Source organism: Chiloscyllium punctatum, chromosome 47, assembly GCF_047496795.1.
Source record: "Chiloscyllium punctatum isolate Juve2018m chromosome 47, sChiPun1.3, whole genome shotgun sequence".
Taxonomy (NCBI): Eukaryota; Metazoa; Chordata; class Chondrichthyes; order Orectolobiformes; family Hemiscylliidae; genus Chiloscyllium; species Chiloscyllium punctatum.
Window position 1 is genome coordinate 57,450,208 of NC_092785.1, and position 15,153 is coordinate 57,465,360.

At 36.7% G+C, this 15,153-nt stretch overlaps 1 long non-coding RNA gene across 3 annotated transcripts in view; it reads left to right on the top strand.

The window, feature by feature from the left end:
- LOC140468639 (uncharacterized) overlaps nt 1–14,684 on the top strand; it is a 59,562-nt gene extending 44,878 nt beyond the window's left edge. The window contains exons 6-7 of one of the 3 annotated variants that reach the window (XR_011955778.1): nt 2,962–3,031; nt 14,446–14,684. This is a non-coding gene — a long non-coding RNA (uncharacterized lncRNA). Of the gene's footprint in view, nt 1–2,961; nt 3,147–7,152; nt 8,551–14,445 lie in introns of those variants that run through there. The other 2 variants (XR_011955776.1, XR_011955775.1) reach the window with 2 other exon arrangements.
- Nucleotides 14,685–15,153: the final 469 nt, after the last annotated feature.

The following is a 15,153-nucleotide window of genomic DNA, read 5'->3' on the forward strand; positions in this document are numbered from 1 at the left end:
TTCCTTTTTCTATCAAATGTCATGGACTGTATCTTGTGGTCACTCTGATATTAACTTTCGTTATCTCCTTATTTTCTTCCTAATTCAGACACAAATGTTTGAACATCGATCAGGATTAAATTAAATAATTTAAAAACATACGTTTCTACATGTAAACTAATTGAATGAAATCCATTCCTTCTGTACTGTCTGCATTTTGAGCAAAAGTCATTTCTTTTCAATAATTACCGAATGGCTCATTTATTGTCCTCAATCCATCAATCCAGCTGTTATATTTTAGTCTTCAGTTTACCGATCTTAATGATGTCTAATCAACATCAGAGCAAAGGGCTTTTAAAATGTTGAGTCAACTTATTTGTTCTGATTACAACATATATTATGAATTCATTATCCTTATAATAATTACAGAATAATTTGTTTGTCTTTCTAACATGTCTAGTCAGATCCATATTTTAATTTAATCCATTGTTTCATTTAATCCATTGTAACAATACTATTGATTTCAGGTCAAGTATCCCACAGTGGAACCAATGATTTTGCATCCAGCATGCTTTGAAAACTGACTTTTGCTCATTTGAATAATCACAGTAATCTCAGCCTTATAAGTTCAGAGAACTGTAATTACTTTTCACTGCAATGATTGCTGTTCATGTCTACACATTGCACAGTCATATAGCAACATTAAATATCTCCTTCCTTGAAGTGCACTGATATATTTTCAAAAATCTATGTGTTGCTAATATGTAACTATTGTTCAGTTCAGTAAGGGGTATAAATGTGCAATAATAGCTCAGTACGTGAACTGATGTGAATATATTGCCGTGTACAAACTCACAATCATTGTGAAAATCAATTTTTATTTTAACCATGGAAACACAGTTGAATTAATTCAATTATATTTCACTTTAATGTTCGCATTCATTGTATTTCTAGTCACAATAAGAGTGAACTATTTCATGTGACAAAATTATTTAAAATTCATGTCACTTTTTCATGGACACAAAGTAGAATTAACACCCATTTTTGCTTTCCTTTACCCATCACAGTCAAGTTTGAATTGTAGAAAGTTAGACTGATACAGCATGAAATCAGGCCATTCAGCCCAACTTGGCATTCTGGCCAGGTTTCCGAAACTAAACTAGTCCCATTTTCCTGTGTTTGTCCCATATCCCTCTGGATGTTTTCTATCCATGTAACTGTCCGAAAGTCTTTTAGATGTTGTAATTGTACCAGCTGCTGACTTTCCTCTCACATCTCATCTCAATATGCCAAACACACGTTGTGAAAAGAGTTCCCCCTCAGATCCCTTTTAAAACTTTCCCCCTCACCTTAATAACATTCATACTTTAATCAGTGACCTGAAGCAAATAAATTCAAGATATTGTGACCATTATAATCAACAACAGATACAAGTTGAGAAAATGTTGGATTGAAAAGTAATTCAATTGACACTTAGATATTTTCTAATCAACTCTGAGGTGCTTTGACACATCTCGGTTTAAGGTAGGAATTGAACGCCTGCCTCCTGGTCTATTAGTACAGGCATTACCAGAGCCCTCCATAATGTTCCCATGCAGGAAGGGCAGGACTATAATCACATACTTACTGTGGTTACTCACAGGGAAAACTGCTCAGATATTTATCATGATAATTGGACTGGGATTGTATTAGACAGTTCCATTGTGTAATGGATAAAAAGAATGATGGAACGAAGCGACAATGATCTTAAATAAATATAAGTCTCATGATAATCAAATAAGTCAATATGTTTGAAGCAGTTATTCATATACATAAATTAACATTGACCTCCTTTGTAACGCACATGAATTGGAAATAAAGCATTGGCCATTCAATGTGACTACTCAGCGAAAGACAACTTTCTTTAGTTTCACAAAATTGTGATTTCTAAGAATTCAAGATTTATTGTAAAAGAATAGAGCAAACATTTGTTAATTCAGGTTTGTGTACACAAGAAACACGTGAAATTTAAATAATGTTTAATGTGAAAAATAGTTAGCTCTTTTGTAATAATCAGAAATATAGAAATGTTAGCATTGAAGTGAAATACAATCAGTACAAGAACGCAAAAAACTGTGGATGCTGGAACTCAGAAACAAAATCAGTAATTGCTGGAAAACAACTCAGCAGGTCTGGCAGCATCTGTGGGAAGCATTCAGTGTTAATACTTTGGGTCCAGTGACCCTTCTTCAGAATGTATTTTTGCTCACAGCCAATTCACTCTAACTAAGCTTCCACACTGAAAATTATTTTGCTCAGATTAAGAGATTGGAGAGTGCAATATTGTTTGTCAGTTGATGTATTGAGCCATTGTTCCACATCGACAGCTGGATATATTGCATTCAAACAATGATTACCAGTTAGACATTAGCAATAATTAGTTTTAAAATGGCTGAAACCAAATTTAAGGTTGATAAGAAAATCCTTATTGCAATGTAATTGGGCAGTATATCGGAAAAAACTGAAATATTGAAGTGAAAAATAATTAGCCATCTCTTAATTGATAAGGCTAATTAATAATTGTTCCATTAATATGAGAATTCAAATATAAGAGAATGAGATAGTTACTATGAGTGTGGAGTGAGAAAACTTTGGTTGATTACAGGTGTGTTGACCTGAAAAGAATGTTAATATTTCATTATGATACTGGCACTAAGAAATAATGGATTCAACTAAAATGTGAATCTCATGATGGTGTGAGAGTTGAAATGACAATTAAATAATAATTAATATCAGAACTCAACACGTAAAATGATTCAATATATTCAAAGCAGTTTGTACGGGATATTCATTAAGATCAGTAAACTGAGAATTAAAATATTGGGTTAATTTAAAACAAAAATCACACCTTCAGAGATATTCATCAGAATTGTTTTGTAATTGAAAAAACCTCATTTATTCAAGAATTCTGCATTTCCCTCATTTTCTGTCTTTTTTCCACAGGGATCTGTACTGGAACCCTTCTGGTTATGATACAAATATATAGAAGACACATGAATTAAAATCTAATTGGGTGAGTTAATAAGCTTGCAGATGATACAAAGTATTCGCACCTGCACTAAAATGCAGAAGGTTGTCGAAGAATGCAGCAGGAGAAAAAGATAAACTGCAGCTATGGGCAGAGAAATTAAAGGTAAACTTAATCCATACAAGTGTGAGGTGTCTCACTTTGGGAGCTCAAATGTTAAGGAAAAGTAGATAGTCAATGGCAGGACCCTGAACAGCTTTGTTGTTCAAAGGTATCTTGGCATTCAAGACCATGGCTCCCTGAAAGTGTCCATGCAAGTAGATCGGGTGGTAAGGAAGGCAAATGGCATGCTGGCCTTTATTCATCAGGGAACTGGTTACAAGAGTCAGGATATCATGTTGCAACTTCATAAGATTTTGGTTAAAGCATACTTAAAGTATTTATTTACTTCTGTTCGCCACATTACAGGAAGAATATGGAGGATTTGGAGAGGGTACAGAGGGCATTTACCAGGATGCTGCCTGGATTTGGAGACGCTGCTTTTTTGTGGAGTGGCGGTGGCTGTGGGGAAGAATTGATTGAAGTCTGTACAATCATGAGATACATAGGTAGAGTTGTCAGTCAGGAAGTTTCTTCCCAGAATTGAACCGTCAAAACTATGAGGCAAGCATTTCAGGCTTGGGGGGTGGGGGGAGTTCAAGGGGCATGTGAGGGGCAATTATTTTTTACACAGGGAGTGGCAGGTGTCTGGAATGAACTTCAAGGGTTGGTGGTGGAGGCAGATACATTAAGGCTATTTAATGTTCATTTAGATAATTTGGATGGATATGGATCAAGGGTCGGCAGAAGGGATGAGTTTCTTTTGCATTATGTTCAGCATTCCTGTGCTGCACAGATTTTTGAGAGAAAACTAATATCTCACTCATATGACATTTAATCTAATCAATATTTAGCCACTGGTGTCAGAAATAGGAAGAAAATAAGTAGAGAACGAACTTGAGTATAATCTAAAGATAGAGTTAATGACATTTACAGAGGTAATTTTTTGATTTTTTAAAATTATAATATTAATAACTTTGGAGATGTGTTGAAAATGTTTGCAGTTACTGATGTGCTGAGCCAAAATTACCCTTTTTAAACTGAAGATTGGACTAGAAACCTGTTAGAAAACTTGAAAATATTCAGTCAGGTGTGATGCACACCATAATTTAATCCATTGATTATTACTGCCAATACTACAATAAAAAAAATCAGGTCTACACCAAAAAGCATCGATTTTCCATCCAATGCTCATTGGAAATATTGGAATACTACTCATTTCAACAATCAAAGTAATCACAGCCTCATCGATTAAGAGATATCTAATGACATTTCACCAATAATTACTGTTTATTTCGAACAAACAGCAATGGGAAGTTTCTCAATTACCTTCAGTTCACTGACAGCATATTTATAATTTTAGTTATTGCTAATATCTAACCACTGATCAATCAAGAAAGGGATAGAAAAGTGGAATTATGGCTCAGTACATCAAGTGATGGAAAGATATTGCGGTGTTCACTCTCCCAATTATTGTGAATATCGATGTTTATTTTGATTTGATTTGAGTATATTTTTCTTCAACACAAAGATTTATTGTAATTCTGATCACAGTAAGATTTAAATATTTTAAATCTAAAAAAATTTAAATTTGTGACATTTTTTGTAAACACAAAAATAGAATTTACAGGTGTTTGCTCTTTCCTTTATCAATTGGAATTGTTGCAAGTTATATATTTGTGGAAGGAAGAGAAGATGTCTGCAGCTGAATAGTCACAGTGAATGATCTTTTCTTCCGATTCCGTCTGACTGCTAAACATTCTCATTATCTTTTTCTTTATAAGAAAAACTGCTTTAAACATATTCAACAGTTGTATTTTTTATGAATTTACAATATGTCGATTTATCTTTCTTCCAATTATCCTGATATTAATATGTAAGTGAGAGCATATGTGCTTAGTACAATTATTATCGTGAATTACTAGTACATTCTCAGTCCATGACACAGAAAAAGTCTAATTAATTCCAAGCCCAATTATCGGAATGAACACTGGTTAGTTTTCATTTGAGTAATCCCAATTGATTATAAGCCCAACCTTCCTTGTTGGGACGATAATGAAAGGCACTTGTGTAGCTCTAGTAGTGTGTCTCCTAAGAGACCAGATCACCAGATGCAGAGCCATAGCCTTGAAAGCTAGTGCTTCCAAATAAACATGTTGGACTATAACCTGATGTCATGTGATTTTTAACTTTGTCCACCCTAGTCCAACAGGGAGAAAGTGAGGACTGCAGAGCTGAAAATGTGTTGCTAGAAAAGCGCAGCAGGTCAGGCAGCATCAAAAGAACAGGAAGAAGGGCTTATGCCTGAAACGTCGATTCTCCTGTTCCTTGGATGCACCCTCGTCCAACACCGACATCTCCAAATTATTGTTGCACAAAGGAATTGTAATTTTTAAAAGAAAATATGACTTTAATTAAGATCTTTAACACACGATTATTAAACCCTTCCAATATTATTATAATACAATTGTAATTGAAAAAAAAATGCTCACTGAACACGGCACACACAACCACACAAATGTCTTCCTGGTCATCTAATTACTGCTCAAGAGAAAAGCCTGAGTAAATATTTTATTGTTCCTGAGAACAAGAATCACAGTAAATATTTGGTGAGCAGTTCCATCCAATAAATGCACTTGATTTCTGAAATTTCACTTCAGTAATTGCACACGACATATTTCGCTAAACCTAATAAAAATGCTTTATTCCAAATGAGCAAGGACGCTAACATCAGCATACATAGATTTCCAATCCCCTTGAAGTATTGCAAAATAAAATAATGTATTTTGGCTTGGTACAACTGTACTTGAAAACATTTTGAGCTCGCACATAAAAAATCTTTATCTGTTTATTCAGACAAAATAGTGAAACTTGGCACTGTAAATTTATTTTGACTTTCACTCACGAAAATACTCATGTGAATAGTTTCTCATTATCTTCCTAGTTCTGATCCAAATGTTGAAATATTTACGATAATAAAACTTCAGGAATAATTAAGTGTTCTTTGCAAGAATGGCATGAAGATTAGATTAGATTACTTACAGTGTGGAAACAGGCCCTTTGGCCCAACAAGTCCACACCGCCCCGCCGAAGCGCAACCCACCCATACCCCTACATCTACCCCTTACCTAACACTACGGGTAATTTAGCATGGCCAATTCACCTGACCTGCACATCTTTGGAGTGTGGGAGGAAACCCACGCAGACACAGGGAGAATGTGGAAACTCAACACAGAGAGTCGCCTGAGGCGGGAATTGAACCTGGGTATCTGGCGCTGTGAGGCAGCAGTGCTAACCACTGTGCCACTGTGCCACCATGCCGCCCACAAATGTTCAAGGTCCTCGAATTACTGTTGAATAGAATACTCTTCATAAGGGCCTTATTGTCTCGAGCCGATGTTTTCTGTGACTGGTATTTTTTTTGACTAGTGACTGATGTGTTTTCAAATCATGTGCACTGCAGAAGGATTTTTTTAATTTTCAATTTGTTATGAGCAAAAAAACTGTTTTGAACATGCTGATTTACTTTTTTTACTCCAAAGTTATTTATCAATGTACAATCATCACAAAATTATGGAAGCTCCCTGTATCTTACGTTCACTGTCATACGCACTTTCACTATCTACTTATTAACTTCCTACTTCTGACAGGAATGTCTAAACATTGGTTATGAACAAAAGTATATAAATTAAAAGTACGTCTCAAGAAGCAAACCAATGGATGGTAACGTGGCATTCTTGTAATCCTGCATGTTTGACCCAAAAACAATTCTGCTGAATAATAACTGAATTGCTCATTTTTGTGAATCCATAAAGCTAGCTATTATATTGTATTCCTCAGTTTACCGATATTCATGAATATCCAATCATCATCACAGCAAAGTGTTTTAGAATATTAAATCAATTTATTTTTACAGATTATAATGTTATTTTTCCAGTCACTGCCATTACAATAATTGTACAGTTATTGGAGTTAGTCTTTCTAACAAATAGTGAGAATCGCATTTCAATTGCATCAATTGTTTCTGAGTATGAACACTACAATATAAAAATCAATTTACTTCTCAGTTGAACGATCCCATAATGGAACCAATGACTTCCCATTCAATGCCTCATTGTAAATATTTGATGATTGCTCATTTGAATGATCACGGTAATCTCAGCCTGAAGCGTTCAGAGAACTGTAATTACTTTTCATTAGAATAATTCCTAGTCATTTCTCCACATTGTTCAGTGAAATAATCAACTAAGATTTCTCAGTATTCTTAAATTAACTGATAGAATTTGGACAATCCAATTACTGCTATTATCTAATCATTGTTCAATATAGTTCAGGGTATATCTGTGGAATTATGGCTCATACATGAAATAATGTAAAGATTTGCAGTGTGTGTTGTAAATATCTTTTTATTTTAACCTGAGCAAAAGTTGAATTGATTTAATTATGTTTCGCTTACATGTTAACATTTACTGTATTTATAAACACGGTACAAGTTAATCATTTTTCATGGAACAAAATCATTTAAAATTCTTGTGACGTTTTGAAGTACAACAAAAGGAACTAACATCACTATTGTTTCATGAAATAGTCACAGTACATTTTGAACTTTGGGAAGTGAACATTTCTGGAAAGAAGGAAAGTTGTCTTCAGATGAATAGTTGCATTGTGTGACTAATTAATTTATTTTCCTATTCATTTATGTTGCAAAAAACATTTGAATTTTCCTTTCATTCTGTGAAAACTTGCTTTGAACATATGGACTTATTTTATTGATTTTTGTTCATCAGTTTACAATGATCAAATGATTAGGCATTTTTTCCTCTCATGGATCATCATGAGATTCATATTTAATTAAAGTCATTATTGCTTTGTTACATCATTACTGTAAATACTAATTCATTTTGTCAGTTCATTACACACAGTAAATATGTAATTAATTCCCGTACAAATTATTACAATAAACATCTGATTCGTTTTCATTTGTGTTGCCACAGTAAGCATGTGACTATGGTCCTACCCTTCCGGGGTGGGGACATTATGAAGGGTCCGTGTGGAGCTCTGACAGTGTCTCTACGACAAGATCAGGAGGAATGATTTCAATTCCCACCTTCAGCAGAGATGTGTCAGAGCAGCTCCAAATATTCATGAGAAAATACCTGAGAATAGATTGAACTACTTTTCAAAACAACATGAAATATACTTCAATCTGCTGTGCATTTCAATCATCACCATATCTATTACTTATTTTCTTCAGGTCACTGATAAAACGATGCATCTAATTCTGCTAGTTCAACATTCCTTGAAAAAGTAATTGAGAATATTGCAATCTTAAATTTGGAAGAGTCGAAGAAATGATACTGATTTTTTTTTCTCTGTTTGAAAGAACCTAGTTCAGACATTTCAAGCACATAAATACTTATTCTCCAGTATCATAAAGGTGAAAAAATAAACAGTCAAAATTCCTATTCAGCAACTTCATAGTATTCATTGGTCAGTTGACCAACTAGAATTGTGACTAAATATTGCAATTCATCTAAATATTGTTATGTGCTTTGAACAAATTAAATTTCTTATTACTATTCATTCTTGAATTGTCAGGAATTTGTTTTTATTTTCCATCCACCTATTCATAATTCATAAGATTGATATGCTTTCAAAATATCGACATGTTCATTTGAACATTTAATTTGTCTCTCTCTCTCACTTATCTCACTTCATGCATGATAGCTTCAATGCATTTTGCTAATTAACTCTACGAAACTTAAAAATGTTGTTGACTTTACTTCTTTTGTATGCAAGAAAACAATGTAGGTACACCCATTTGTTCTTTAGCTCAAATAAGACTAAATTTTAAATTATTGAAAAGACTACACTGGGGGAAAAAGAACGATTCTTCATCTCAAATATCACATTAAATGACACTTTTTCAAATCATGTGACCTCTAAAATGATTTGTATTTTAATTTCATTGTAAGAAAAAAAAACTGCTTTGGAAATGTTAGAATTGTTTCTTTTACTTCCAGCATTAGTTGTCAATGAACAATAATCATGTAATTATCAGTCATTTTGAGCAAAATAATTTTCTGTAGCAAATGTCATTAACTCGACCTTTTGTTCACAATAGTACTCACTTTCCTGGTCTAATTATTTTCTTCCTTATTCTGACATAGATGTCTAAACATTTATCACGATAAAAATTAAAAAAATAAACATGACTCAACAAAAAAACCCAGTGTTGAACTGTGTCAATTGTTGCTGAGTATTTTTTTAGAATTATTAAAAAGACTTTTTATATATTAATTTTCTGTTTATCAATCTTAATTATTACGTAATCGATGTCAGAGCAAAGTGCTTTCAAAATATTAAGTTAATTTATCTATCAATATTCTAGAAACAATTAACAATTATAATAATTACACAGCACTTTGTGCTTGTTACGAAGTCTAAGTTAATGTGTTTTTAATATTTTCCATATTTCTTATTGTAAATGCTACAATATAAAAACCTGTTTGGTCGGGCCAATACACCCAGAAAAGACCAATAACTGCCCTTGTGACATCCTTTGTAAATATCTGACTTTTGCTCATTTGAAAGGTCACAGTCATTGATATTCAGAGAACACCAGTTACTTTACACTGCAATATTTCTCTTCATTTCTGCACATTACTCAGTGGAATAGTAAGATGAGATACCTCATTATTCTTAACTTTATTAATAGTAGTTTTAAAATCAATATGTTGCTGGGTAACAGTTAGAGGTGGGAAGGGGAAGAAACAGGCAGTGCAGGGTTCCCCTGTAGTCGTTCCCCTAAAAAATAAGTATGCAGCTTTGGAAACTGTTGGGGGGGACAGCCTTGCAGGTGTAAGCTGCAGTGAAGGGGTCTGTGGCTCTGAGATTCAGAAGGGAAAGGGGGAGAAGAAGAGAGCGCTAGTTATAGGGGACTCTCTAGTTAGAGGGACGGACAGGCGGTTCTGTGGACATGGGCGAGACTCTCGGATGGTTTGTTGCCTCCCGGGTGCTAGGGTCCGAGACGTCTCGGACCGTGTCTTCAGAATCCTTAAGGGGGAGGGTGTGCAGCCAGAAGTCGTGGTACACATTGGCACCAACGACATAGGTAGGAAGAGGGGCGGGGAGGTCATTCAAGAGCTCAAGGAGTTAGGCTGGAAGCTAAAAGCTAGGACAGACAGAGTCGTCATCTCTGGGTTGTTGCCGGTGCCACGTGACAGAGAGGCAAAGAATAGGGAGAGAGTGCAGTTGAACACGTGGCTGCAAGGATGGTGTAGGAGGGAGGGCTTCAGATATTTGGACAATTGGACTGCATTCTGGGGAAGGTGGGACCTGTATAAACAGGACGGGTTGCACCTGAACCAGAAGGGCACCAATATCCTGGGGGGTAGGTTTGCTAGCACTCTTCGGGGGGGTTTAAACTAATTTGGCAGGGGGATGGGATCCGGACTTGTAGTCCAGCAAGTAAGCTAGCTGTGTGTCAGGATGTCCAAGACTGTAGGGAGGCTGTGGAGAAGGTAGCACTGACAGGGACTACTTACGGACACAGAGATGGGCTCAAGTGCGTATACTTCAATGCAAGGAGTATCAGAAATAAGGTGGGTGAACTTAAGGCATGGATCGGTACCTGGGACTACGATGTTGTAGCCATCACGGAAACATGGATAGATGAGGGACAGGAATGGCTGTTGGAGGTTCCTGGTTACAGATGTTTCAGTAAGATTAGGGAGGGTGGTAAAAAAGGAGGGGGGGTGGCATTGCTAATTAGAAATGGTATAACGGCTGCAGAAAGGAAGTTTGAGGGAGATCTGCCTCTGGAGGTAGTATGGGCTGAAGTCAGAAATAGGAAAGGTGCAGTCACCTTGTTGGGTGTTTATTATAGGCCCCCCAATAGCAGCAAAGATGTGGAGAAACAGATTGGGAAACAGATTTTGTAAAGGTGCAGAAGCCACAGGGTCGTAGTCATGGGCGACTTCAACTTCCCAAATATTGATTGGAAGCTCTTTAGATCAAGTAGATTGGATGGGGCGGTGTTTGTGCAGTGTGTCCAGGAAGCTTTTCTAACGCAGTATGTAGATTGTCCAACCAGAGGGGAGGCCATATTGGATTTGGTACTCGGTAATGAACCGGGACAAGTGGTGGGCTTGTTAGTGGGTGAACATTTTGGTGATGGCGACCACAATTCTGTCACTTTCACCTTGGTTATGGAGAGGGATAGGTGCGCACAACAAGGAAGTTTTTACAATTGGGGGTAGGGAAATTACGATGCTGTAAGACAGGATTTGAGGAGCATACGTTGGGAGCATAGGCTGTCAGGGAAGGATGTGGTGGAAATGTGGGACTTTTTCAAGGAGCAGATACGACGTGTCCTTGATATGTATGTACCGATCAGGCAGGAAAGAAATGGTCGTGTGAGGGAGCCTTGGTTGACGAGGGAGGTTGAATGTCTAGTAAAGAGGAAGAAGGAGGCTTACATAAGGTTGAGGAAACAAGGTTCAGACAGAGCAGTGGAGGGATACAGGATAGCCAGAAGGGACCTGAAGAAAGGGATTAGGAGAGCTAAGAGAGGGCATGAAAAATCCCTGGCGGATAGGATCAAGGATAACCCCAAGGCATTCTATGCGTATGTGAGAAACCTGAGAATGACGAGAACGAGGGTAGGTCCGATCAAGGACAGTGGTGGGAGACTGTGTATTGAGTCGGAAGAGATAGGAGAGGTCTTGAACAAGTACTTCTCTTCAGTATTTACGAACGAGAGGGACTGTATTGTTGAAGAGGAGAGTGTGAAACGGACTGATAAGCTAGAAGAGATATCTGTTAGGAAGGAAGATGTGTTGGACATTTTGAACAACTTGAGGATAGACAAGTCCCCCGGGCCTGACGGGATATATCCTAGGATTATGTGGGAAGCAAGAGAGGAAATTGCAGTACCGTTGGCAATGATCTTCTCGTCTTCACTGGCAACGGGGGTGGTACCAGGGGACTGGAGAGTAGCGAATGTTGTGCCCCTGTTCAAAAAAGGGAATAGGGATAACCCCGGGAATTACAGGCCAGTTAGTCTTACTTCTGTGGTAGGCAAAGTAATGGAAAGGGTACTGAGGGATAGGATTTACGAGTATCTGGAACGGCACTGCTTGATTAGGGACAGCCAGCACGGATTTGTGAAGGGTAGGTCTTGCCTTACAAGTCTTATTGAATTCTTCGAGGAGGTGAACAAGCATGTGGATGAGGGTAGAGCAGTGGATGTAGTGTACATGGATTTTAGTAAGGCATTTGATAAGGTTCCCCATGGTAGGCTTATGCGGAAAGTCAGGAGGCATGGGATAGAGGGAAATTTGGCCAATTGGATAGAAAACTGGCTAACCGGTCGAAGTCAGAGAGTGGTGGTAGATGGTAAATATTCAGCATGGAGTCCAGTTACAAGTGGAGTTCCGCAGGGATCAGTTCTGGGTCCTCTGCTGTTTGTAATTTTTATTAATGACTTAGATGAGGGAGTCGAAGGGTGGGTCAGTAAATTTGCAGATGATACAAAGATAGGTGGAGTTGTGGACAGTGAGGAGGGCTGTTGTCGGCTGCAGAGGGACTTAGATATGATGCAGAGCTGGGCTGAGGAGTGGCAGATGGAGTTCAACCCTGCCAAGTGTGAAGTTGTCCATTTTGGAAGAACAAATAAGAATGCGGAATACAGGGTTAATGGTAGGGTTCTTGGTCAGGTGGAGGAACAGAGGGATCTTGGGGTCTATGTACATAGATCTTTGAAGGTTGCCACTCAGGTGGATAGAGTTTGTAAGAAGGCCTATGGAGTATTATCGTTCATTAGCAGAGGGATTGAATTCAAGAGTCGTGAGGTGATGTTGCAGCTGTACAGGACTTTGGTTAGGCCACATTTGGAGTACTGTGTGCAGTTCTGGTCGCCTCACTTTAGGAAAGATGTGGAAGCTTTGAAGAGGGTGCAGAGAAGATTTACCAGGATGTTGCCTGGAATGGAGAGTAGGTCATACGAGGATAGGTTGAGAGTTCTCGGCCTTTTCTCGTTGGAACGGCGAAGGATGAGGGGTGACTTGATAGAGGTTTATAAGATGATCAGAGGAATAGATAGAGTAGACAGTCAGAAACTTTTTCCCCGGGTACAACAGAGTGTTACAAGGGGACATAAATTTAAGGTGAAGGGTGGAAGGTATAGGGGAGATGTCAGGGGTGGGTTCTTCACCCAGAGAGTGGTGGGGGCATGGAATGCGCTGCCCGTGGGAGTGGTAGAGTCAGATTCATTGGCGACCTTTAAGCGGCATTTGGATAGGTACATGGATGGGTGCTTAATCTAGGATAGAAGTTCGGCACAACATCGTGGGCCGAAGGGCCTGTTCTGTGCTGTATTGTTCTATGTTCTATGTTCTATATCGAATAATTGTTCAATTTAGTAAAGGATGTAAATGTGGAATTATGGTTCCATATAATAACTATTGCAAGGACTTAGCAATGTAGAATCTCTCAATCATTGTGAATATTGCTTTTCATTTTAAACTTGGAAATATTTCTGAAATGATTTGATTGTCATTCACTTCAATGTTAACATTTATTGTGCTTCTAATCACAATAATAGTTGAATATTTTTCTTGTGCAAAATTATTTAAATTCTGATGAATTTTTTTGAAGTACACAAAAAAAGGATTGACATCTTTCTTGTTTCATTAAACAATCACGGGAAATGGTGACTTCTTAGAAATCAGACATTTTCAGAAAGAATGAAAGTTGTCTTCAGCTGAATAGTCCCATTGACTGACCATCATTTTGTTCCAATTTACGTGTAGAACAAAAAAAATTACGTTGCATTTCATAAAATGAGAAACTATTATGAACATCTAGAAGGATTGTATTCATTTTTATTTATCAATTTACAGTAATCACACAAATCTATCAAGTTGTCATTCCACAAATTATCATAAAAGTCATATTTAATTAAGACATCTGTTAACTCCCATCATTATTGTAAATTACTATTTAATTTTAAGTATATTACACATAGGATCCATCCATTTAATTCCAATCCAATTATCACAATAAACATCTGATTAATTTTCACTTGACTGACCACAGTGAGCATGTGATTATAGAGCTGCCCAGCCTGGTTGGGAACGTTATGAAGGAATGTTGTGCAGCTCTGATAGTATCTCTGTTACCAGACCAGGAGGTACAGTTTCAATTCCCACCTTGCACAGAGTTGTGTCAGAGCAGCTCTGAATGTTGATTAGAACATATCTAAGAATCAATTGAATTGCCTTTCAATTCAAAATTAGATATGCTTCCATCTGTTATTCATTCCAATAATCACAGTATTTGCTGTTTATTTTATTCAGGTCACTAATAACAGAATGTATCTAATTCCACTCAATCAATATTCGTTGGAAAATATTTAAGAATGCTGCAGTCATACAGATGAAATATACAAAGTAATGATATTCATTGATTTTCTTTTGTTCTGAAGAGCTGAGTTAAAACAGCACATAGAACTTGATGCTCCAGTGCTATAAAAATGAGGAGAAAAAAATACATTTCTTGTTCAGTTAAATAAACAAATGCCAATTCCTTTTATTTATCAATTTTTAATTATTAATCAGTTTATGAATTGTGTGAAATTTGTTTTTCATTTTCCACTCACCTATTTATATTGAATGTGAGATTGAACTGCTGTGAAAATATCCAAGTGCATTCATTTGAAATTTGATTTTGCATATTTATCACTGTGGGATATATATAAAGCAGTGTTACTTCTGCAATCATAATTGTTTATTCAAGGTAAATGAACTCGCACCAGTGTATAATTGTTTCAGCCAAGAGCCGAGTTAACAAGAATGAAAACTATGTGAATGAAATATATTATTGCTTTTGTATTAGCTAAAATGTGCATACAAGAATGAAATGTGTCTGCAAATAATGGTAGATGTTATAGACAAATAGTTAAGGTGAGGGGAGGGGGTGTAGGTTAAGCTAGATATGCCTGTACAAACAGTTACAAGCATCTGTTTCCTGCTTCAACAGGAACAAAAAAAACACCATCAAAAGGT